This window comes from Homalodisca vitripennis, chromosome 7 (genome assembly GCF_021130785.1).
Source record: "Homalodisca vitripennis isolate AUS2020 chromosome 7, UT_GWSS_2.1, whole genome shotgun sequence".
Classification (NCBI taxonomy): Eukaryota; Metazoa; Arthropoda; class Insecta; order Hemiptera; family Cicadellidae; genus Homalodisca; species Homalodisca vitripennis.
In genome coordinates this window covers 71,540,266-71,566,211 of record NC_060213.1, presented here as the reverse complement: position 1 = coordinate 71,566,211, position 25,946 = coordinate 71,540,266, and positions in this window count along the sequence as shown.

Genomic DNA, 25,946 nt, shown 5'->3' with positions numbered 1-25,946 from the left:
GAGACGGCTTATCAAAAAATATCATCAAATGCCACCCTACCCCAAAATTTACACATTTTAAAAATACATAGAATTTTTGAAAATAATAACAGCCCCAATCTAAAAAATCTCAAATAGCAACCTAGGTTGTGTTGTACATCATTAGAAAGGTCTTTAAAAAATAAACATTTTCTACATTTAAAGTTTGTCTCTATCTCCAATGGTTTCAAAACTGTGTTACAAAAATAGATTTTTTTAATAACTTTACTCAATGTATTTATTATAAAAAATTAGTGCAATGTGCAAGTAAAAAAAAGTTCCCAACAGTAAACTGGTCTCTTATGTTTATGATTGAAAAAATACTGTACCCAATTATTAAAAGTCTTTTAAAATTTAAAAAGGTATTGGAACACACCGTAAACTACAATGTCTTACGGTAAGTGCTGAGTTCTCTCATGAAACAGGAAAATTACCCAGTTATTAAATTAGTAAATTTTTAATTATAAAAAGTTTTTACACTTAAATTACACAAAATGATAGGAGAAAACCTGTTGTTATTTAATCATTGATGTGAGTGCCATGGAAGGAAAAGAGTATCCTGTCATTATTAAAAAAGATAAACACTTCAAACTGGTTTTGAAAACAAATCTACCATGTTACAGCAGCATCATGGTAAATTATGAATATGAAAATTATCAATTATCAAACTAAAACTAACAATAACCTAGTAACTGACCTCATGAAGAGTTAAGACCGGTGCTCAAACTGCAACCCATTATTTTCCAGACAGAGTTCAATCCTTGAGGTGAAGCTATCTACAGCTCTCAATATCTCTTCTCTACTGATCGTGTTTATAGCCTACCTTATCCACCACATCATGTCCTCTCTAGTTGTTGGTCTTGATTTATACAGTAGGTCTTTTAGTCTACCCCACAAGTAAAAGTCCATACACGTTTAAATCAGGAGATCTCGCTGGGTAGTTCACAGGGCCGCCTATTCCAATCCATCTGTCATGGTATTGCTCGTTTAGAATCAATCGAGAATCTTCGGCGTAGTGTGCTGGTGACCCATCGTGCATAAACCACATACGTTGTAAGACTTTCTCAGGGATTTCAATTAGAAAGTTGATATAAACTACTCAGTCTAGGCGATCGTCAAAGAAGAATGGCCCTAGAATTTTGTCACCGATAATACCGCACCAGGTATTTAGGGTCCAGTACCTTTGGGTTGTCCACTTCTTGCATCCAGTGTGGGTTTTCAAAAACACCCAGTATCTCATATTGTGGCGGTTCACTTCTCGATTACTCCTAAACGTAACCCTCGTCACACCACAGAATGTTACGGTGAAAGTTTTGATTTTGTTGTAGTTTTTCTCGAGCCCACAAACAAAAGTTCATTCTATGAAGGTAGTCATCTCCATGGAGTTCTTGATGTAATGACATCCTATATGGGTGCATTTTATGATCGTGAACAATTCTTAAAACAGATCTTTGACTCATACCAGAATCAAGAACTACTCTTCGTGTAGAACCATGCGGATTCAGTTTAAAGGCTGCCAAAACTTCGGGTACCCTATCACTTCTCACGGGTCTAGCGAGTTCCTTTCCTTTGTTGTGGTCAGGTTGAACATGACCTGTTTCACGAAACTAGATCTAGCAAGTCTTTGAAAAAACGTTCCTGGAGTGATGTTCGCGGTCTGGGGTAACGTTGGGCATAAAGAAGAGCGGCAGCTGAGTAAATTTGGAAAACATCCCCCTAATACCATAAGCATCTGGAATCCCTCCTCATTTGAGAATGGCATATTAGAACAAACAAAAACTTACACTACGTACTTAAAAAAATTAAACTAATATCTACCTCATAACCACGTGGTCACAAGGACAACTGAATAGGGAGACAATAATAACAGAGATTAGATAAGAGACCAAAGGAATTGGTTCCAAAATTCTTACAGGGGCAACTCGTGTATTTGGGATTATTAAAACATGAACACCACGGTTAGATTGCTTTTGAAACATGTTACACTGATAGAAATCCTGTTTTTATTACATTATTTAAAAAATCAAATTAAACTTAAAAGTACAACTTTTTTCCATTTTTTCATTGGGTTTTGATATTAAAATTCAAACTAAACTTAGTAAAATTATTAAAAGAATCTATTTTTGTACTACAGTTTTGAAACCATTGGAGATAGAGACAAACTTCAAATGTAGAAAATGTTTATATTTTTAAAGACCTTTCTAATGATGTACAACAAAACCTAGGTTGCTATTTGAGTTTTTTTTTAGATTGGGGCTGTTAAGTATTTCAAAATTCTATGTATTTTTAAAAATGTGTAAATTTTGGGGTAGGGTGGCATTTGATGATATTTTTCGATAAGCCGTCTCATCGTTAGTTTTGAATAAAAATATCGTCTCTCTACATTTGTGCAGGTAGTTGCAATAAATTTACCCACAAACCCCTGATTTTTTTAACGTTTTGGTGTACCCTGTACATAAGCGGCAAGATAGGTTCAAAATTTTTGCATCAAAATAATCAGTGAAAAAATACCTTTAAAATGAGGTATAACTCAACATACCTTTAAATTTGAAAATTTTCCAAAAAACCACCCCTACCCCCCCAAAAACTACCCTTTTGGGGAGTTTTAGAGATTTCAAAATAATTTCTCCAAATTCTTTGGGGTGGAAATAGGGGGGTTTAAGTTGTTACGAATAATCTACCTCGTTTGGTTTGGCCGCTATACGTACTGTACGGGTGGTCTGCCTCACCCTTTATATTCACTTGAAACTGTCTACCAGATAAAGTGACTCCCCGGGGGCCAGTGTGTCAGCCGTCAATACGTTTGGTAGCAATTCCATCTTCTCCAGAACGTCAAAAGGTCAGATAATATGACTGTAAACTTGCATGGTAAAGTCCATTTTAATTATTATATTATTTTATCACTTAAATCTATAATTTTAAAGTTGTAAGTTTTATTTTACACTTTTGATTCCAGGCATTTTTATATAGTATACCCAGTAATTCTAGCCATTTAATGAGAGCCTTGTTCTCAAATTTACAGCAATGAATTTACCATTTTGCAGAATTAAAAAAAACAATGTCACCAAAACTAACATATTATAGTTATTTTTATTTAACATAAAACATACTAAGTTATCCAATAAGAACTGTTCTAAATATATATTCAAGCTGTTACTACGCTAAAAATAATAATAATAATGTTAGAAACATGTTCAAATGAAAATTAGATTTATACTATAAACGTGTCTTAGGATTATGGGTAAAGTGAAACTAAATAGGGCAAACATAAAAAACATGAATTTTAAAGAGCCGCATAGACGCATATTATAATACTGAAAGTGCTAAGTAATAAAGTCAAAGAACGATGTAATTCTCACTAAACAATAAACTATGTAGTTACTTGTCATGTACAACTAATCTGCATATAGAATTATAGCAAGTTGCAACGCAATCGATTTATGTCACGTTGTAGCTACAGTGGACGTCCATATACACGATCATTGGGATCGAAAGAATCGAGACTAAATTTAGGATAGTCAATCGATTGTAGCCTAATCACAACTTTCTCAACAGTTTACAAAACGATATGGAAGGTTCAATCTGTTAATGGAAGAACGAATTCACTTATAGAATTATGTGTATTGTGATCATCAAACTGAGAACGAGATTTTGAGGCTAGAGCGGGAGAGAGAGCTCAGTATGCCTCTATCAAGTACAGGCGGAAGTGCGCGACCTTTGTGGAGAGCCGGTAGTCGAGTGGAGTGTTTCCCGCCATTATAACTCTACATTCAACGTTTAACAGAACATTTTACTGAGATGTATTTGTATTATTTTTCGTTTTTCAATGGAAAATAATGGACTAGTCCCCTGTAATGGTCATCAGCACCATTAGAGAAGAAATGTTTTATGTTGTCAGTGAAATTGATATGTATACATATTTAATACAATTTTAATACAAAAATTAAAAAAGATCCTCTATACTGTTTATGTTGTAATAAGGAAGGTGAATCTTTACTCTCATAAATATATCTTAGAATTAGTTTAGAATTAAAAAGAAAATAAACATCCACCTTGGTAAGGCTAAATTTAAAAATATTATAACCAATTAATATAATTAACGGTGGAGTTTTGAATCGTTATTATAGCTATATTATAGGAAGATCTAGCCTACAAAATACATAGTTATTTTATTTATTAAAAATTTATATCCAATATCTTACGAGATTCACAATGGAACTGTGTACTTTTTTAACAGAAAACAAATCATTCAAAATATAACAATGCACTTACCGGTTGTGAGATATATATATATATATATATATATATATATATATATATATATATATATATATATATATTATATATATATATATATATCTTTACTAAAATTTAATTAACACGGCGTAACATATTTTAATAAAAGAAATCACATTACAACCACAAATATCGTCAAATTATAAAACAACACTTTTTTGTAATATAACTGGTTTTGTCGAATAACATGTAGGTACAGTGTTTACTGTTAACTCACCTAAAAAATAATAAAATATGAGCGATCAAAATACTAAGCCATAATAGATCATCATATTTGTATGCAGTTAAAGAAACTATCAACTTATTCAACTAACCTATAGTTATCATTGGTAACACAATCACAATTTAAATACTTTGCAAAAAAAAACTCATTTTCACTCAACACTGTTCAGTAAAAACTGATTCCGAATTATTTTAAAAAACTTTAAACCTCACACCTAATATGTACACATTTTTGAATTTAAACTATAACCACTATTTATTTTAAATTGTTTTATCTTTCTAGCTCCCTTCACCATAAGTAAGAACTTATAAGTTGTTTATATTATGTATTGTAAACACTGCAATGAGGTATTATCTTACATTTTGTTACACATTTACTAAAAATCCTTAATGTACTTGTACGCTTGATGTTTAGAATAGAATCGTGTTCGATACAAATAAATAGGTAACACACTTTCTTCATTTTTTTACTTTCAAATTATATTGTTGATTAAAAGCATAACAATAGAAATCAATTATTTTTTTTCTGTAGTTGAAACAGTACGGTGCATGCGTGAACTGTTTAATGTATTGTTCATTGTTCAACCATGATGGTATAAATTTTTTTTAAACATGGATAATTTCACTAACTGAATTTAATTTATAATATAGAAAACAAATAGTTTTATTAAATGAAAGATAAAACAGTCCTAAGCATAATCTTGACAAGTGACATAATACTGATCCTACAGGGATAATTTCTAAGTCACCATTAAGTAAAGTCCTCCTGAGTCCATAACTACTCCGGACTAACACCGGGCTCTCTGTAGTCAAGATAAACTGCCGCAGCATCTCTATAATCTCGTCTGTGAATGGAACTGTCTTCAAGGCTTAACCTGTCTTATCCTCGAAGGGACATGTACGCAAATAGAACCACGTTTAAGCCATGTGGCTGACCAACCGAGTTATTTATATATCGAACTTGGAAGTTTTACATGATGAAACTGACTACCTAGTTCAATAACATCTAGTGACTTAGTATAAGGGAAACGTAAATTGACTACTATGAGATAAAAGTAGTTTGTAGATATCATTTTTGCTGTTGTAATTTTTGGAGCAAATAAGGCATATTCTCATAATATTTGTGAGAAATTACATATTAACAACGAGAAATTAAATATCTCGTTGTTAATATGTAATTTCTGTTGGTAGAAATAAACCAATGTATGAACTTACGTATAGGGTGAATTTACTTATTTTTGTAATATCATTATTGCAACAAGCGTCACTTGCTTTTAAAACATAAAATATACTAACTGTAATAATACCTAATAAAACTTGCAGGAGCAATACAATTCTTTGAAGGAAGCTTACAGTTCTTCAAAAATACAATAAAAAATTGAAGGGTAAAGGTGAAAAACCAATATCACAAAAGTGTGATTTTAGAGGTGAATAAAAACTAAGTTTAAAATACGTAATACACGTAGTAGTCATTATTTTTGTCTTAAGACATTGTAGTTTTTGGGGTTTTTTTACTATTCGTAACTATGTTACTAAAGAATCACTACTGAATTAATGTCTCATATGACTGAAGTAAATTAATTTATAAACATTGTTTTGGCCTTATTTGTTGTTTCCATGTGTAAGTAAAAGAATAACACGTTTCCTTTTTTCACACACATTTATTTTACAGGGTTTTATCATTTTATTAAACGCTAGTTAGTTGTTATTATTAAACATGAAATGTATATGTGGGGTGTCAGATTATTGATCAGCATTGTGAAAAGAGAAAATGGTAGTAATTCACTTACTATTCTTATCCGATGCGTTTTAACTGTGCAAATTGTAGAGAATTTAATACTTTAACTTAATAATAATTAAAATCTGTTTTCGTACATAGGATCCAAATGGTGGTGTACTTACGTGATCACCTTTAAATCCAGGAAGATTTATTTCTTAAAAACTAATTTTTATTGTATAACTATTGTTTGTGACAAGAGTGTTGTACTTGTAACAGAGTAATTTTAAAACTAACAAGGTTACTTAGTATTTAATAGTAATCGTAGGTTTGCAGAATTGCAAATAAAATGTTTTTGCCGTTAAATGTTTCAAGTATTATAAAATACAAATTACGCTATCCATTTCTTTCATGCAGACTGTAAAATATAATAACACTATAAAATGATCGTACACTCCAAGAAACCGTATCTATCCCTTTAGTTATTTAATTTAAACATATCAGTGTTAGATGTGACAGCTAAACAGATCACATCGCTGGAATCTTATATAAATTAACACCCCCTTCAACCTCAGTCAACGGAGTATGGTGCCTTCAGATCCAGTATTAGAACCTGAAAACATTTGGCCACATACATTTCTTGACACCCAAAATTCAAAGTCTAATGTAAGAATGTCCATATAATACAGTACTAAGCCTGAATAACATCCAATAATAGGGATACGCTGAGCTCACATATGATGACCACAGGCCTGATAGAGTTATAGTATCAGAGGGTGGACTTGTGACCAATATAATAAAACACAACAAAATTGTGAATTTACTATTTTTAACTATAGAGATAGTTTTAAAGGCGCGGTGTGGCTGTTAGGAACCATGGTAAGTTAAAATATTTGTGGAAGGAGAGTAACGCTTTTAAAATCAAGAGTTTCAAATTATGCCTGGTTTCAATTTTATAATTATTTTAAATCATATTTTTAAGGTAATAAATTGGTTATATTATTGTAACATCTACAAAAATTAAATGGACCCGATAAAAATCCTTAGCAAGCGGTTCTGCGAAGTTCAAAACTCATTCAACCTAAGCCCATGACTTCACAGACAAAACAAATCATCGTCGTCATTAGAACAATTTCTGAGATGAATACATTTGTAAAGATACTGTGATGATGACATAATAACTTTTGGCAGGAGGCCGAGTTTAATGGGTGCAAACTGAAATATAAAATTAAAAAATCATAAATTTCGAGAATTCTTAGATTTCAGACCGTATGTATACTGAACAAATGTGTGCTGGAAATTCATCAATGACTTTGACAATATCAATGATATAAATAAGGTATTGAATGAAAGTTGAATAATTATTTACACAAGTTTAACTAATTATTATATTAGTTTTATTTTATTAATTACTTTCACACATTATACGAGAAGGTATTTAGTGAGCACCTTTACACGAGCAGTATACTATCGCTACAAATAGGTAGTTGCTGGTATTATCAAGGTACTCGACAATTTAATTAAATTTAATAACCATTAACATACAAATACACTCGTGTGGGAGCACTAACATGTGAGCTAGGTTTTGTAATGACAGGACCCTCATTACTTCATGTTTTATTAATAACATTATTTACTAAGAGGGGTTTATAAGATTGTATGAGTTGAAAAAAGTATACTAAAATACGCCCATTGTATTTATTACTTGATATTAATTAACAATGTTTTATTACACTTCTACGATTTCCTCACAATTTTAGAACGTGTACTTTATACAACGCAAAATAAGTTATATAATTTTATTGTCAAACATTAAACAACGTTATTTTTGTTTAATTGTAGGTGTATAACTTCTTTGACTCAACAGTTTAAAATTAATTTTAATTAATTGCAGACCTTATATAAATACATTTCCGGGTTATTATTGTGTTTTTGAAGGCCAATAGAACAAACATTTAAAACTCCTAGACCTTTTGTGACTATTGCAAATAATCATATGATTTTGTTGGTCCTAAGCTTATTAATTTACTACCTTATACCATTATTGAAAAATTAAGTTATGAAAATTTAAACGTTAGATTAGGAAACGGTTGGCAGAAAATAATTATTCACGTTTATTGTTCTGTTTCTATGTCTAAACTTTGTTATAATACTTGTTTCACGTAACTGCGTTGGTAATATGAGTGATTTGTAACACTATACCACATTTTTTTTCATTTTTACTATAAAAAAAAACGTTTATTTTGGACCTTGTACCAGATTCCACGTAAAGCCTAGATGTTATAGTTAATAGTAACTGGAGTAGACAATGTATAAAGAATACAGGTGAAGGGACAGACTGGCACACATTGTTTATGGGTCCGCCAACTGAGTACATCTTTTATATTTATTTTAAGATATTTAACACATTCATTCTGTTGTACAACTGTATTTTTATTTTTAATGTAATAATTGTATCTAATCCACCCAATAAATGTGATAAAAACAGTTTTTAGGTTCAGATGTAAATTTACACAAGTGAAAACTGGTATATCATTATTGTTAATATCGAAATTCTTCATAATTGACGGTAGAAAAGCTGGAAGCAATATCTTCAACGTACGCTACCATATTATTTATTTTGGACGCAGAATCGATCTTTGGGGGACTCTAAAATTTACTTTGGGGATGAACTGGTACATTCAACCTGCACACACTGATATCTTTGAAGTAGATAGTAGCTAAACCGCTGTAGTTTTAAGCAACTCATGGATTATTGCAGAGAAATACTGTTATTTGTAGCTCAAAAATCTGTTAGAGCCTCAATACTTTTTAAACTAAAATTACAATTATTCGAAAATAGATTAGAATACCTTCACGTGACAAGTACTTATCACAAGGTGTTCTATATAAACATATATTCCCATAATATATTTGATGTTTTTAAGTAAATTGCATGCGAAGCCACGCCAGTTCTGATGTGAAATCTGCTACTACATCGCAAATGTAATAGTGAAAAGATAGTACACAGTTTCTTTAAAAATAGTTTTTTTTTCTGCAGTTATCTCTTTTCCATTATGATTACTAATAAAACTAACACCAAAGTTGATATTACTTATACTAAAACAAATTTACAAATAAAGTTTTAAAATAAAAATAACAACTTTTTATTTTTTTAATATTGAAAGGCATAGATAGACAGAAAGAAAGACTGAAATGTGTGTTTACATACCCTTTAAAAATGGTCCACTAAATGTATAAATGACTGTCTTCATAATCTGTTAAATAAAAGAATACTGCCAACCTTTCATAAGACAATTATATAATGACACAGAAGAACTACTATTGTCACAAGTTTGTAAGTAGCATAGATTTTTTTCGAATTAATTGCTTTCAATATTCTCCCTTTTTATCATAAGTCTCCTTCACCACTGGTTTATCCTTCTGTATTCATCTGAAAGTTACTTCAATAAATCATCTTACGTTATTGTATTTTAATGTCTTGAACGTTCCAACTAGGTAAGTGATCGCGATTACGTACGATTCTATAAACATTATAGTAGAGGACAAATGTATAACTCACACGTATTTACATTTCAGTAGGTACATACTAATGTACCATAGGTTATGAATTTACCGACCTGAATAAGAATTGAGCGTACATAATGATGTATTATTTTTTTGCGTTTTACAGCGTAGAATAAACGTAATTTTTAGAGGTTTTTGCAAACAATATACATTTATTACAGTATTGTATTTTATATAACTATTTTCTTGTGATATCTGTGGCGAAAGCTAACGAATACAGGATGTACATTTTGCGAAACTAATTTTGGCCAGGTGGAAATGTAATGGATGCATCGTGTGAGGAACACATTATGTATAAGGCAATTTGGAGCGGGTGGCGCTCCGGGAATTTATTAGGTGGCCAAAATAGGTTTTCCGGTGACTGTGATTTATACCATCACAGGATTGTATTTCAGTCTCAAATAAAATTATATGAGTTAATGTTTGGCGTATTTTTGTACAATATGAAATTGTAATCTATTGTTTACAAATAATTAATATATTATATGATAGGAAAATTCATGTTATAGATGGTGGTTAATTTCCATACCCAGACTATTTTACTGTTATTTTATATGGAAACCAATCTATAAATAAATTTTAATTCAAGAAAACGAAAGTTTTCTGTATTGCCGATGTTTTAGGACGAACTATTAAGACATAGTGTGTCCAAATTAGTGTGTTATACAGTGTGTTCCAAATTTTATGTACATTGAATGGATTTTGGAAACTATAAGGGATACAGAAAAGTTTAAATGGACAAAGTTGTGCGTAATAACAAGACCAAAACATAATTATTACCAAGTTTTATTGCTTGCGTCATTTACTCGCTGCGCTAAAAAATATGCTTAAAAAGTGTCTGACATATCAGTTTCAAATTCAGTCTAGAGATATGTTTGTACACATAATAGCGAGATTTGTTATTAAATATTGATACTCATTGCTTAATAATATAATTCAATTGTTAAAACAGAAGGATATGTTTTTACCCTTATACCATCTATTATTATTTGTATTTATTTTCATAACGAATTTTGTATCAAACTTTGGTATAATTAGAGAAAATATTGAATGCAATTCAAGCAACATACGATCTCAGGTAATTTATGTAATAAAAAATATATAGGCCAAACCTCGCTACCTGAACGTATTAGAACGACAGGTAATCGTTATAGTATTAGAAATGGCAACGCCCTGGTCGTATATTCTAAGCAAAAAGATCAGGACTAAATTGAAAACTGTTATAAATTAAAAGGTATCAATAATAACATTACAACATGTACAACAGTTTTACATTTTTTGTAATTGCGTGTCCTGGAATGTACAGCGAAAGGCTTGTCATCTCTATCATCTATCATCATCATATATATATATATATATATATATATATATATATATATATATATATATATATATATATATATATTAAGAAGGATTGAAACTGCTTATAAAACTATATTACAATAAATAATCTCGGTTTATTTTAATAATTTTCTATATTTAACATGCTTATACTGAATTAAAAATGTTTTTTTAAAATATAGCCCATGGTCATTTACAAAAAACATAAGTTGTAAAATTTTATATTGTCTGGTGAATGAAGAAAGATAATATATGAAGCTAAAAAGTAATTAATACCCAGTAAATTAAAGTTCGCTTTACATTTAATGTAAAGCGCATTTTTACTAGTATAAAATGTAAAGTACGTCTTATTTTACCACGTGAAGGTACACATAGAAGGCCTAAAAGGAAGTAGAATATTGTTCATGGTAACAAAACAAAATTTTAAAACATGTTTTTAATTTTACTGTTTATAAGAAATGAGAAAGAAATAGTGCATGTGATCAGTGATGAATAAGAAATCATATAAATAGCTGTAATGACTTCCATTGGCGTACACTACATACCTGTGCCAGATCTGAGAGTGTTTATTTCCCCAACCACAAGTTCCGCGTGAACCAGACCTAAGCTGCGTCAGTCAGACCAGAAGTAACCAAACAACTGACGGCTGTTGGCCGACTGTTCACGCTCACAACTGAACACACAACAAGTTGCTCCTCACACTGTTAACATCTTCCACCTGCTTAACTCCCTGCTCGTACTCTCTCTCTCTCTCTCTCTCTCTCTCTCTCTCTGCTGGTACTTCCTGACATGAGACTGTAATTGTTAAGAAAAAAAAGATGAATGTAAAGTACTACAACAATTGGCTGGCATTAGTGTAGCCTATAACTCGAAAGGCTGGTTTCAAATGGTTTTATGTGTGTTATATAATGCCAATGTAGCTGTCTGTTGAACTGTCTTTAAAATTTGTTGAGAAAAACTGATCTTTAGACTCTAAACATTGATTCGACGATGATGCATATCCCTTTATGTGATTTGGCTAGTCTTTAGCGAACAATGTTACATCATTCTTATGGAAAAACCACCCAAGAGTAAAGAATTAGAAACGTGTTAACAATTAGAAAAAAAGTTAAATATCTGTATCAAGTGCAATGTAACGTTGGAGACGAGAGATATGAGATTTTTAAAACTAAAGTAGCCTTTAACCTTTCGGCTGGAATTCTTCCGCTTAGTAAGTACTCACACGAATGAAAATATACTAATTTATAACAATCATCTACAGCTCAACCCGTTAAGTCTCAGCACGTTATGAGTTGTACTTAATATTCACTGAATGACTAATTAGTAAATGGTTAATTTAAAGTTAGAAACAATAAAGCTTACTTAAAGAATTACAATAAGGTTTAATTTACTGCTACTACTTCAAACACCATTATTTTTATCTCCAGCTTCAGTTTTATAGTAATTAGCTTTAAGAAAAGCTCATAATAATTGTCAGTGCTAGGACACTTGAGAGTGAGCAAACTTATCTTTAGCAAGTAAAATTACCAGAACGAGATATAAAATTCTGATTTTTCAAGTTTACATTACTTAAGGAGGAACATTAAGATTAATTATAGATTTTCAGTGGAAATTTATAACTAATATTTACAATTTTATAAGCTTTTAATTAATATTATACTTTCTAGTAATCTAAATAAAAAAATATTTTACTCACGTTTTGGATTTATAACTTCTCCTATTATACAGTAGTTAAGAAAAATAAAAATACAGAAACTTCATAAAGATTAACATTTTATTTTTCTTATGCTGGAAAATTCAATTTACAATAGAAGCTATACGGTCTTGGAATAAATTACTAATACTTATCATATATGCATTAGTCAAGGTCTGTCTATTCTGTTAGAGTAACCACTAATCACCGACTCAACAACACCATCAGTAGCAACAAGGGGCACCATTAATCTTCAAAACTAGGTTGAAGCATAAGAAAAATCCTCTATATGTTTTATTTTATTGTGAAAACGTAGACTATTTCGCAACATATACTAATACGTTTTATATAAAAAAAATTATACTAAATGCAATTTTAGTATAGTTACTAGGTACAAGTACGCTACACCAAGTAAGTGTCGTAATAGACTTCGCCGAGGTTGCATAAAACGTTTCACGTCCACAGCTCATTTAATTCACTGGATAACCTGCTGTCAGTGAGTTAAAAAGAAGCATACAAAGTCATTCTTGTAGAAATTAAGTTTTATGCAAAATTAAAAAATACATATTTAAAATTTATCACTTATTTTTCCAAATGCTACAAAGAGAATTATTTTTTGAATTGGTTTTTATATCAGTGTTTGAGTAATTGACATATACACAACTAGTCACTGTATTTGTAGGGTTTGTAAAGCTATGTATTATTATGTCAAATTTTAATATCCTATGGGTGTATTAAGTTTTTTAATACATTTTTATTCTAGTATTATTTCTTCTCAATAATTATGGTTACTCATAAGGTCAACATAAAAATATTCGCTACCGTTTAACCGAATACCATGGTTCATTATATAAAAGTAAAGTTTCATGCACAATTTAAAGTCTATAGGTAAGTTCGTTTTCGAGGTATCATGCTGTTAGACAGACAGACAGACAGGCAGTTAGACAGAAATGTAACTTTTCAGCCACAGGAGTAGTAAGCTTCCCTAAAACTCAGTAAATAGTAGTTTTACAACATCCAATCACCGTCATACAATTTGACTTGGTGGGATTCCTTCCACACTCTACATGTTTTAAAATTATACATTCCACAATTACAACTCGCCACTCTTTTCGAAAATTATAGATGATTCTGGCTTTTGTTAGTAACCTATTTTAGTCGGTGAGACATATAGCCTCTTAGGCAGCTTTATTTTCTTGAAATTGTGGATAGTTTTTGGTTCTAAAAGAAAGTTGTAGTTATCTTAATTATTTTACATAATCCCTATTACTTTGTTGGTATAGGAAATACATACGTGCTTAGAATCTTATAACTTTTTTGGGAATTCCTAAAACTTACACGGAATAGGGATTCATTCCCCAGTCCATTTTGAAGCTGTATCTGTTGTAAATAAATAGTCAGAGGATTAATAATCAAGTTAATGTTTATTAATTAGCAAATATACACATTAAGTACACCGACAATGTAACACGTGGAAGACGTACGGAAAAGAATAATAATAATATGAAATGAATGTATGAAAAATTTCTTTATTGTTGTCAGTTGTACATTTTACATACAGTAGATCTTAAACTAAAATCAACAATAAATAATATTTATCTATAACAGCTGTTGTAAAAGTTGGCGCATGCGCACGTTGATTTCTTTGCTGTCGTAGTGTGTGTCTGTGTGAACCACCAATACACGCGGGTATTGTCAATTATTTATAACACCCCTCCTCAATATCTGCGTGGATCGGTTACTTCAGACCCAAGGTCCCACAATGTTGCCAGTGTTTGATTGATGGTAGTGATTTCGTGAAAATATCGGCTACCATTTCGTCCGTCGGTATATGTTCCACCTTGATCTGGCCTTCTTGCACTTTCTCTCGGATGAAGTGATGACGAATGTCTATATGTTTTGTCCGGGGGTGAAACATAGCATTTTCTGACATCATTTTGGCACTCTGATTGTCGCAATGAATTGTTCCGTCGATTGACTCCGTTGCTCCCAATTCAACCAGTAGACGATTCAGGAATATTGATTCCTTTGCAGCCTCGCCCAGAGCCATGTATTCGGCTTCGGCAGTTGATTGTGCCACTGTTTTTTGTTTTCTGGCTTGCCAGCTTATGGCTGCGCCGCCCAACAAGAAGGTGTATCCTGTGTATGACCTTCTGTCCAGTGTACATGCACCCCAATTCGCATCAGCGTAGCCTGTCAATTTTCGGATATTTCCATCAAAATGCAGGGAATGATTGGCTGTCCCTTTGAGGTATCTCAAAACCTTTTTAGCCGAACCCCAGTGATGATCGGATGATTTGTCGTTGAATTGTGCGAGCACACTCACGGTGTATGCTATATCCGGCCTCGTACATACCGCCAAGTACATCAATGAGCCTACCAGCTCTTTGTACGGATGATTATTTAAAGATTTTCCTTGGTCTTCTGCTGTTCCCTCGATTTTTGTACTTGGACTCGCTGGTATTTCCACCGGGTTACAGGAATCCATTCCAAATTTCTTCAAAATTTCCAGAACGTATCCTCTTTGTCCCATTTTGATCCCGTTTTGTTGATCAATTTCGATGCCTAAGAAATATTTGGCTTCTCCAAGGTCTTTGATGCCTATTTCTTTATTTATTTCATGTTTTACGTGATCCAGCAGCGCCTCATTGTCCGCAAATATCGGTATGTACAATTTTCAGTGGCACTCTACTCCTGTCAACCCTTTCTGTGAACGGTCTGGCAGCCTGCTTACCGCGACAGCAAACGTCGCATACTGTTGCTTTGCCCTTGAACGACAAATTTATCCGGTTGCCAGCTGCTCATCAAATAATTTATTGACTGCATCCATGTGTATATGCCCAAGTCTCCTGTGCCAAATTTTCGGTGAAATTTTTGCCCCTTTTCTAAAAGGTTTTTGACTTGACGTGTCCTCAGAATTTGCTTGCGCTCGCGTAACCACCTGCGCATGTTCAGTATTTTCTTCTCTTACAAAGTACAGGTCTCCCAGTCTATCGGCGATAATCACGGTTTTGCCATCTGTATTACGTACCTCAGCTAATTTGTCATTGAAGATTACTGTATTACCTTTGTCAGTAATCTTCGATACCGACATCAGATTAGTTCTTAATTCCGGTACATACAGCGTGCCATGCAAGTTCGCGGTTGAAATAACTCCACCACTTACATTTATCTTGGCTACGCCCTTTATATTTGCATTTGTCGATGCTTCTGTTGCTAACTTGAGTACCGAATCGCACGTCACCGTATCTTCAAGAATATCCTCGTCGCCGCACATGTGAGTTGTGCATCCACTATCCAAACACCACTTGGATTGGCTACGACCTTGAACATTGTTGACCTCTTCTCGGTTCAGTTCCGAGATGTAAAAATCCTGTGCTACCCTAGCACTTCCTTGTGTTGATCTTCCATCCTCCTTTTCGGGACAATTTTTGGCAAAATGGCCAACCTTGCCGCATTTGAAGCATTTTCCCTTGAAATTACCTTTTTCGCCGCCGCTGCTACGTCTACCAAAATTACGTGTTCTGGATCTGGCCATGAATGCTTTGTCTTCGGCGTCTTGTGAATCGCCTACCCTGGCCAAACATTCATTTAAGATTTTTATCTTGAGCTCTTCCGGCTTTGGCAATTGATCACGACTCTCGATTACGCATCTAAAATTCTCAAAACTTGGTGGCAAACCGTGCAGTATCATAGTAGTTAACAGATCTTCATGAATCTCGATATCCATTTCCGCCAATTTGTCAACTACGTCGAAGAAGTTGTCCAGGTACTGGTGTATACTTTCCCCTCCTTCACCTTGTGCACGAACAGCGACTTCAATAACGTGGCTTTCCTTGCCGGCCCTTTTGATGCGTAGATCGTTTCAAGTTTCAGCCACAGCTCACGAGTTGTCTTACAATTTTTAATATTTTTCAACTCTGATGGCGCCATCGCCAAAATGATGCTTGCCTGAGCTGATTGATCTCCATCTTCCCACTTGACTACAGCGCTTCCATTTTCAACACTTTCTGCCGGTTTCTGGAGACTTCCATCGGCATACGGCCATAATTTCTTCTGAATCAGCAATGCCCGAATTTGAATTTTCCATGTGTCGTAATTGTCCTTCGACAGTGCTTGTATATTGCTACTTGTACCAGCCATCCCTTTTAGGTTATACAAACCACTTTTTAACACAACGTGATACACACACTTAATTTCACTTTTACTGACATTTATTAACTTTTAATGCCCAACGCTATCACACAAACGTTACTGGGCCCATAACCTGTTGTAAATAAATAGTCAGAGGATTAATAATCAAGTTAATGTTTATTAATTAGCAAATATACACATTAAGTACACCGACAATGTAACACGTGGAACACGTACGGAAAAGAATAATAATAATATTTATCTATAACAGCTGTTGTAAAAGTTGGCGCATGCGCACGTTGATTTCTTTGCTGTCGTAGTGTGTGTCTGTGTGAACCACCAATACACGCGGGTATTGTCAATTATTTATAACAGTATCTAACAATGCATGTTATACATTCCTGGTTTAACCTATTCAGCATGTGTTGTAACAAGACTATTTTTTTTGTAGTTAAAATTTACTTAAGGGGTATATGGTCTAACAAAGCTATGCTGTCAGGCAGTTGCAAGATATCTCCTTGTTATGTTGTGTCAATAATTCCAGTTCTAAAAATCTTCTAAAATTAAACAAAAATGTATTGGAAATGTAGTGAAATCTGCTACGTATAAAGAAAAACTCTATTTAAGATGTATGTAAACCTCTATTTAAAATCTATTAATTTTACAGATACACGAAAAGTGTCGGAAATCTAGTCAAATATGCTACGAAAAAAAGTAATATATTTAGAAAATATATGACAAATCTGCTTGGAACCAATGTAAAATCTGCTTGGAATCAATGTAAAATCAAGTGGAACTGTTAACAAACCTACTTTCAACTAAAGTGAAATCTGCTTGAATTTAATGTAGTAACTGCTTGGAATGATTATAAAAAAAATTATTAGAATCAATGATAAATTTATTGGAGATCTTTTAGAACCTGCTTCAAAAAATCGAATGCAATTTTTTAAAATCTTCTCCGTGAGAATACCACGAGAGACTGCTTTGAGGATAATATACATTTTTAATAGAATTTACGTTGATTTGTAACATATTTTACTACATTTGTAATAGATTTTCATTTATTTACAGAAGATTTTACAGCATTTGTTTCCCTGATTCGAAGCAGGTTTGACTACATTGATATTAGATCTAGGTTTATTCTAAGCGAATTCCTCGACGCGTTCATTAGATTTTTCGTTTATTCGTAGCAGATTGAGCTAAATTTTCAATAGATTGTAGTTAACAGTAACTTTACCAATCAATTTTTCTTAATATAGACAAATCTAACGATGTATATAAGCAGATGTTTGATTTATGCAACATTTTGGCAAATATGTTACTCTTATGTAGAGGTAAATATAGGACATTAGACGGCAGTGCTAATTTTATAGAATAAGCCTGTAATTATATTTTGAATGTGACATTTGTATTGTAAACTATTTTATGTGTAAATTGAACTTATACATAAAAAGCATACTTTAAGAGGTTTTCGGGCTTTTTTCTCTTCAAAGAATCTTCAAATCGTGTGGTAAACCGTAAGTTAGGGACATTATCAGAATACATTTTTATGTCTTATCTTTTTATTCTTCTATAACGTATTTAATATAAATTTATTGAAATAACAAGACTATTAAATTATTAAATTCAAGCTAAAGAAAGGTTACTTTAAATAATAACATTTTAAATTATAAAAACATCATTATACCTTAAACATATTGTGTTTGTGAGGACGGTGGGGTGTTTCGCAGCTTTTACTATATATTTTTATGATCATATTTAGGTACTTTAAATTAAGAACTTTACATAAATAATGTAACAGCTGTTATTCTTTTGCTGTGATTTATTAGGAATGAAAAAATTATGTTTTGGACCCTATTTAAGTTTATTTAAGTAGTTTTACTATTCATTTTACTGATGGAAAGTCTGAAGTCATTAGCACAAATTTACTAAAATAAAATGAAGATCAATTACAGTAATGTAACTGTGTAGTGTCAATATCTACCAGTAATATATTTAATGCAGTAGTTGTTAATGAAATGTCAGGTATAATTGTAATGATTAATAAATTTTACCATGAAAGTAACTTACTTATCTTAAATTTTACCAAGAGATAAATTACATAATATTATAAATTAAAACTCGACAAACATTTTATCTCCAGCAAATTTTCATGAAATGTTTGGATTATTGCTTCTTTATAAACTGGGGGGAAAATTCACTTTTGGCAAAATTCATCTTCACATGTTTATGTGTGTATTATAATTTTCACGAAAGTTTTATAGTTTAAGCTGTGTCGAAAAATATCGAATCTTGAAATATTTTACCATCACTATACTATAGTATAATAATGTTAAGCTAACAAATATCATCCCAAAACTATTGAGGTTTTAGATTATTTCTTATCGACTGCATAGTATTTATAGTTCTGTAAAACAATCAACTGTTTCCATGGAAACCAACTTGTGAAAGTTGATATTTTATAATTTTATACAGTACATATTTTATCAGCTCAAACGCAACAATAACAAAACAATTAGTGGCCAGACTTGTCTGAAATATGTATATTAGATGTGATTCGGCTAAGACAAAAATTAAGTGTCAGGAAGATTGATGGTAACTCCCTACTTCCGTTCGTCAACTACAAACAACTGAATCAATTGTACTGGTTGTTATTTACAGAAACATATTAGTACTAGTACTAAAAGTCATGTGTCATATATTGTGTTTTTAATAATCTACTATATTATGTAGATCTATAGTATATAGATATGTTATTCGGTAGTTATTTTAATGTTGTGAAAGACGAATATATTATTATTTTTAAAAGCTATTTTATGACTTTTAAGACGTATTTATGTTTAATTTATTTTAATTACAATTATGTTTATTGATGTTCACTAAGTAATCAACTATTTCATCATAAATGTGTCATATAAACAGTAAATAAAGCTTTGAGTGTGACTAAGCATATGTACACTGTAGCTAATAATGTTAGAATGTAAAATAAAATATACGCAAATACCCATGGGTACAATACAATATCATTCATGCATTCTAGTAGTTATGGTTCACAACCTACACCCGTGGGAAAACCAGCCTATTCAAGAGCAAACCGTCTTATCTGATGGGGTTTTTGCTCCATCTTTGCTCTCACTTCCATTAATTTGGAACTAACAAGAAGTGTGAATGTTGACATTGGACACTAAAATCCACATTCGTCTGAACAGTTAAAAATAGTCGGCAGCGAAGAAGCTCAAAACGAACTCTGCATCCTTTCGACGTCAGGCACACCAAGGACAACAACTTAAAACTTGCAACAACAACTAATCAACTTACTCTAGAAGATGAGGTGTTCTTATGTTCTAATTAGGTTCACAATATGTGACAATGATTTTAATTCAGTGTTCTGCTAAAATTTACTTCTGCAGTCATGCCATTTGGTTCATTCATACATTGATATGAAGTGTAAAATTTCACTGTATAGAAATGAAGTTAAAAAATTAACCTTGATAAAAAAATGGCAGAGCAGTGTATATCTGAACTAATATAATTATGAATGTATTGGCTCCTGTGGCAATCCCGATGGATAGACTTTATTGTTTGACAGGATTATTCCCTTGACACTGAAATACACTGTATATTAATGTTTTATTGACTAATTTTGATACATAACAATTCTGCAATATTTATATCGATAACATTCGTATATTCGTATTTTTTAATTCATGTTTTTAATTGAAATTATAAATTTAATTGGGGCTCTGCATTATATTTTAGTACTTGTTATATACACTTTGCATACTAATGTACAACATACATTTCAGGTCATTATTGCGATATCCTTTGCGTAAGGCTGCAAGTTTATCAAAACATGTATATTTTTATATTTGAACTTTAGCCTGTAACTGTTCTAACAGTCTAGATTAATTATACAGAGTGAGTCAGAAATATGGTAAAAAATATTTTAAAGACGTGATTCCAGAGCTAAAAATAAGAAAAAAAATGTTATATAAAAGGTAAGTCCGGAAACGCTCCATTACTGAGTAATGGCTGGCGAAAGATTTTGCTTTGTTTTCAGTTCACCTGGTGAAATTAAGTGATTCTGAAAGGTTTTTGTTCTTACTTTTTAAATCAAATAAGATGGATTTATATGGAAAATCACCTGAAAAAAATCAAATTAAAACCACTCTAGAGGTTGTAGTGTGAACAGTTTTTGAGAAAAAAAGTATGAAAATTTGCCAAAAATCTAATAACAAAAAATACCGTCTTAAATGTTTCATGTCCAATAACATTGTTAAATGATCCATAAACAAATTGTTTTTCGTAATACAGATTGTAGAGAATTTAATTTCTGAAAACAAACCATAATAAGAAAAGGTAGCTAAATGTGTAAAAAAGTTATGAAATTGACTCCTCACGTATACACTACACAGCAATTTTTTACTGTTTTATAATAAGGAATGAGTATCTGATTGGTAACAGCTGGCAATAATTAATCATTTAAGCAAAAAACTGTTTAAACATTTTTAAATAATAAATAATTAGCTGGGCATTTATTATTAGATGACATATGTCACCTCATTGTTGAACAAAACAGCAAACTGTAAAGATACTATGTGCTTGTGTTAAGTATTTTAACCAGTTATTTCCATCCATCTTATTAGTGATTTTGTGTTGTGTGTTCCATTCATTAAAAATGGACGGTAATATTCATGTGTATTCAAACTCTGAATTAGCAGACATGTATTTTAATGTATGGTTTGGGACGCTGCAATAGTACTTCAGCAAGACGTCTGTATCAAGAGAACTTTCCTAACCGCAGGTGTTCCAAACGCAAGATTTTTTGCCACTATTCATCAACGCCTATCTGAAACAGGTTCCTTGAAGTCTTCGGAGCGTAGTAATGTAGGCATCGCCCGATCATGTAGGACTGTTGAATTAGAAGAGTTGGTTCTTAATGAAATTTCTGATTATCCTGAAAAGAGCACTAGAGAATTGTTACTACAGTTCAATTTCAGCCAATCTAGTATTCGGAGGAATACTACACGAGTACCAGTTAAACCCATACCACTTCCAGCATGTCCAAAAAACTCTTTTGCCACAAGACTAACGCTCCCCATGTTGTTTTTGTCGATTTGTTGTTGTTGTTCTTCTGTTAAAATGTGCTGATCCAAACTTTTTTAAATACAATTTTGTTTACCATGAGGCTCACTTTACAAGAACAGCTATCATTAACTTACATAACAACCACATTTGGGCAGACAGAAATCCTCTTGCTATCAAACCTAATCGCCCACAACATCAGTTTTCAGTAAATAATTGGCCTGGAATCTCAGCGGATCATTTAGTCGTATTCGTCCTTCCTCCCAGGCTTAATGGCGTGGTGTACTTGAACCTTTTAAGAGACGAGCTACCTAACCTGCTTGATGATGTACCTCTGCATTTTCGCCAAAACATGTGGTTTATGCATGACGGGGGTTTATGCTGTTCGTGGGACACCTAAATGAGTTTCACAAATCAATGGATAAGTCGAGGTGGAACAGTTTTATGGCCAGCAAGATCACCTGACTTAAATCCTTTGGACTTTTACCTTTGGGGACATTTAAAAACATTAGTCTACTCTTCCCCAATAGATACAATTGAAGAACTCCGAATTAAACATTTCTAATGGAATAGAAACCATTAAGCAGACACCTGGAGTTTTTGAACGGGTCCGAAAACTTGATGAGAAGACGCTCTGAAACGCGTGCATTATGAACAATGGAGGTCATTTAGAGCATCATTTTAATCTTCAGGAGAGACTTAAACCGATTGTATATGTTTCTTGTATTTAAAAATAAAATTTTGAACCAGCTGTTACCAATCAGATTACTCATTCCTTATTATAAAACAGCGAAAGTTTGCTGTGTAGTGTAATACCTGAGGAGTCAATTTCATAACTTTTTTTAAACATTTAGCTAACTTTGCTTATTATGGTTGTTTTCAAAAATTAATTCTCTACAATCTGTATTAGGAAAAACAATTTGTTTATGGGTCATTTAACAATGTTATTGGACATGAAACATTTAAGACGGTATTTTTGTTATTAGAATTTTGGCAAATTTCATACTTTTTCTCAAAAACTGTTACACACTACAACCTCTAGAGTAGTTTTATTTGATTTTTTCAGGTGCTTTTCTCCTTATAAATCCATCTTATTTGAGTTAAAAAGTAAGAAACAAAACAATTTCAGAATCACTTAATTTCACCAGGTGAACTGAAAACAAAGCAAAATCTTTCGCCAGCCATTACTCAATAATGGAGCGTTTCCGGACCTACCTTTATATGACATTTTATTCTCATTTTTAGCTCTGGAATCACGTCGTAATTTATTTTACCATATTTCTGACTCACCCTTTATAGTAAGTAACCTTTAATGTCAGTATAATGATATGGAAGTACTTATGTTGCAGTCATACGATAACTATAAACGAAAGCGGAAACATTCAATATATATTATTATTCATAAGATATAGTTTATGAAATATTTAAATCCAAACTTATATTGTCTTTCCATGACAGAAGCAAAATTACTAAACTACAAGTATAGTATATACTTCTTTTCTCTTCAAGGAAAGGATACTTACATTATGCCTCCTTCTTATTTGAACACCCGGTTTGCTCTTTTGCTTGCAACTGTGTTGCACCCTTTTTATTTGTTCAGCTAATTTAAACATGCCGCAGCACAAAGCGGAAGAAACCAGTCTTAAACATCTAATCCATTTTAACAAGGTTTTCATAAAGTTGATATTTTTCATTGATTGATAATATATATATATATATATATATATATATATATATATATATATAAAATATAATGATATATATATATAACAAATCCTGAATAAACTAACTGGGTTGGATTTGTAATTGCCGCATTTGTTTGTGTATCTTAGTTAATAAGTCCTTTAAAATCGTTGTAGGCTAATAAGAACTATGTTAATTAATTAATTTAATTTTCTTGTATGTAACTATATCATTTGAGAGTGTCCTCCCTTTTTCAAGAACAATACCCTAATTTAACAGTAAAAAAACGTGAATGCCTTGAATTATTGTATCGAAAACCAAATTGGTGTATGACAGAAATGAAATCATTTGTGATGTAATGGTTAATAAGTCACAGTAGATAGTACCTTTTGTGAATTTAATTATATTACTTTTATTAAAATATTAAAGAAATTTAAATATACTTAGCAGTTCAGCTACTTCAATAAAGTCCCTTTTCGCCAAGGTAAATATAAACGATATAGCGGATATCCGAGAGCCACAGTCATATATTACCCCTTGTATAAGATCTGAGAATATTTATTTATACAACCAGAAATGCAGTGTTGACCAGACTCTATCTGCCTCAGGAGGCCAGATGTAACCAAACACCTGACGGCTGTTGATCGACTCTTGGTGCTTACTACACTGAACTAAACAATGAGCCCGTCACAATAATATCTGTGAGATGTTTCCAGATGTGGTGTACATTCCCTTAATTTAGATATTTAATGGATTGTAAGGGGGTATCGCCACCAATATTATAGATGCTTTAAATTATTTATACAACTCTTACTACTGATGCTTGTGTAGGACTACAAAAATACAGATCGAAATCACTCTACTATATTAATTGAAGGTACTCAGTAAATGTTATGAATCTCATATTGTACCAGTACATAATAAATGTTGTACAGTCATCTATAAATATATCGTAGCCTATGTTGACAATATATCTATATGGTCATGTTGTTGGAGAAATGTTTGTTTGGTTTTCCAAATAGAAATAATGGATTTTAAATCAATATACATATTCTTAAAAGAAATAAGACACAGTACAAAGTAAACAAGGTTTTTACAATTGAGAGGTATTTTACAACAACCCGAGATTTTCTTTAATACCATATTGCGGCTCAGTGACACTCAGATCGTTGATCATTTTCAAAAACGATAGTATTATAAAAGTTCAAGCATATGCGAGCGGATATTTTTTGACATGTTCTCATTTAGAGTAATAGACGATAATTGTATTCATATATTGTTGGAGAAAAAAGTATTCTTTTTTTCAAGTGATGTGAAAACGAACTAAACATGAACCACAATACAGTTTTACATTGGACCATATATGTGTAAGGAAATCTCTAGGAAATCATTTTTACACTTTTATAAATAATTATAAAGTCTTGATTTTATTCAACCATTGTATATTGTTTATAACAGTAAAGGGGAAAGAATCTCTTCGGTGTTATGACAGCACAAGTTTGTATGTATCCTTACTTTATATTTTATCACAATAGAGGGGAAAATGAAAATAATACAGTTAAAGAGGCGTCGGAGTGTTAACAGTCGTTGATAGCGTCGTCAGTTATGCAACAAATCGATAAAAAATTTTAATTATAAATGAATCTGTAGTTAAAGAATGCTAAAACTATTTCATAAGAAAATATTGTAGCGTAAAACCATCCTACTAATATTATAAATGCGAAAGTTTGAATGTTTGGATGTTTGCAGGTTTGTCCTCGAATCACGCTCAAACTGCTATAAGGATTGTGCTGAAATTTCGAACAGGTATAGCTTTTGGTCTCAATTAACATTTAGAGTGCTTTTTACCACCCATAACACATTAATTTCACCAAATAAAGTCGAATTCTAATAGAAAAATTAGTTTGTTTACATTCGAATGTTTGATAAGAACGAGTGCTCCTTAGGAGAAACCGGGTGAACTAACCTTGACTGCATGGGCAGTTCAAACCACTGCCGCTAGGTTGCTCTTGCTGTCTCTCCCTTTCTCGAGACGTGAGTTTCTCAATCCCACTAATATTATAAATGCGAAAGTTTAAATCTTTGGATATTTGGATGTTTGTATGTTTAGATGTTTGGAGGTTTGCCCTCGAATCACGCTTAAACTGCTATACGGATTGTGCTAAAATTTTGAACAGGTGTGGCTTTTGG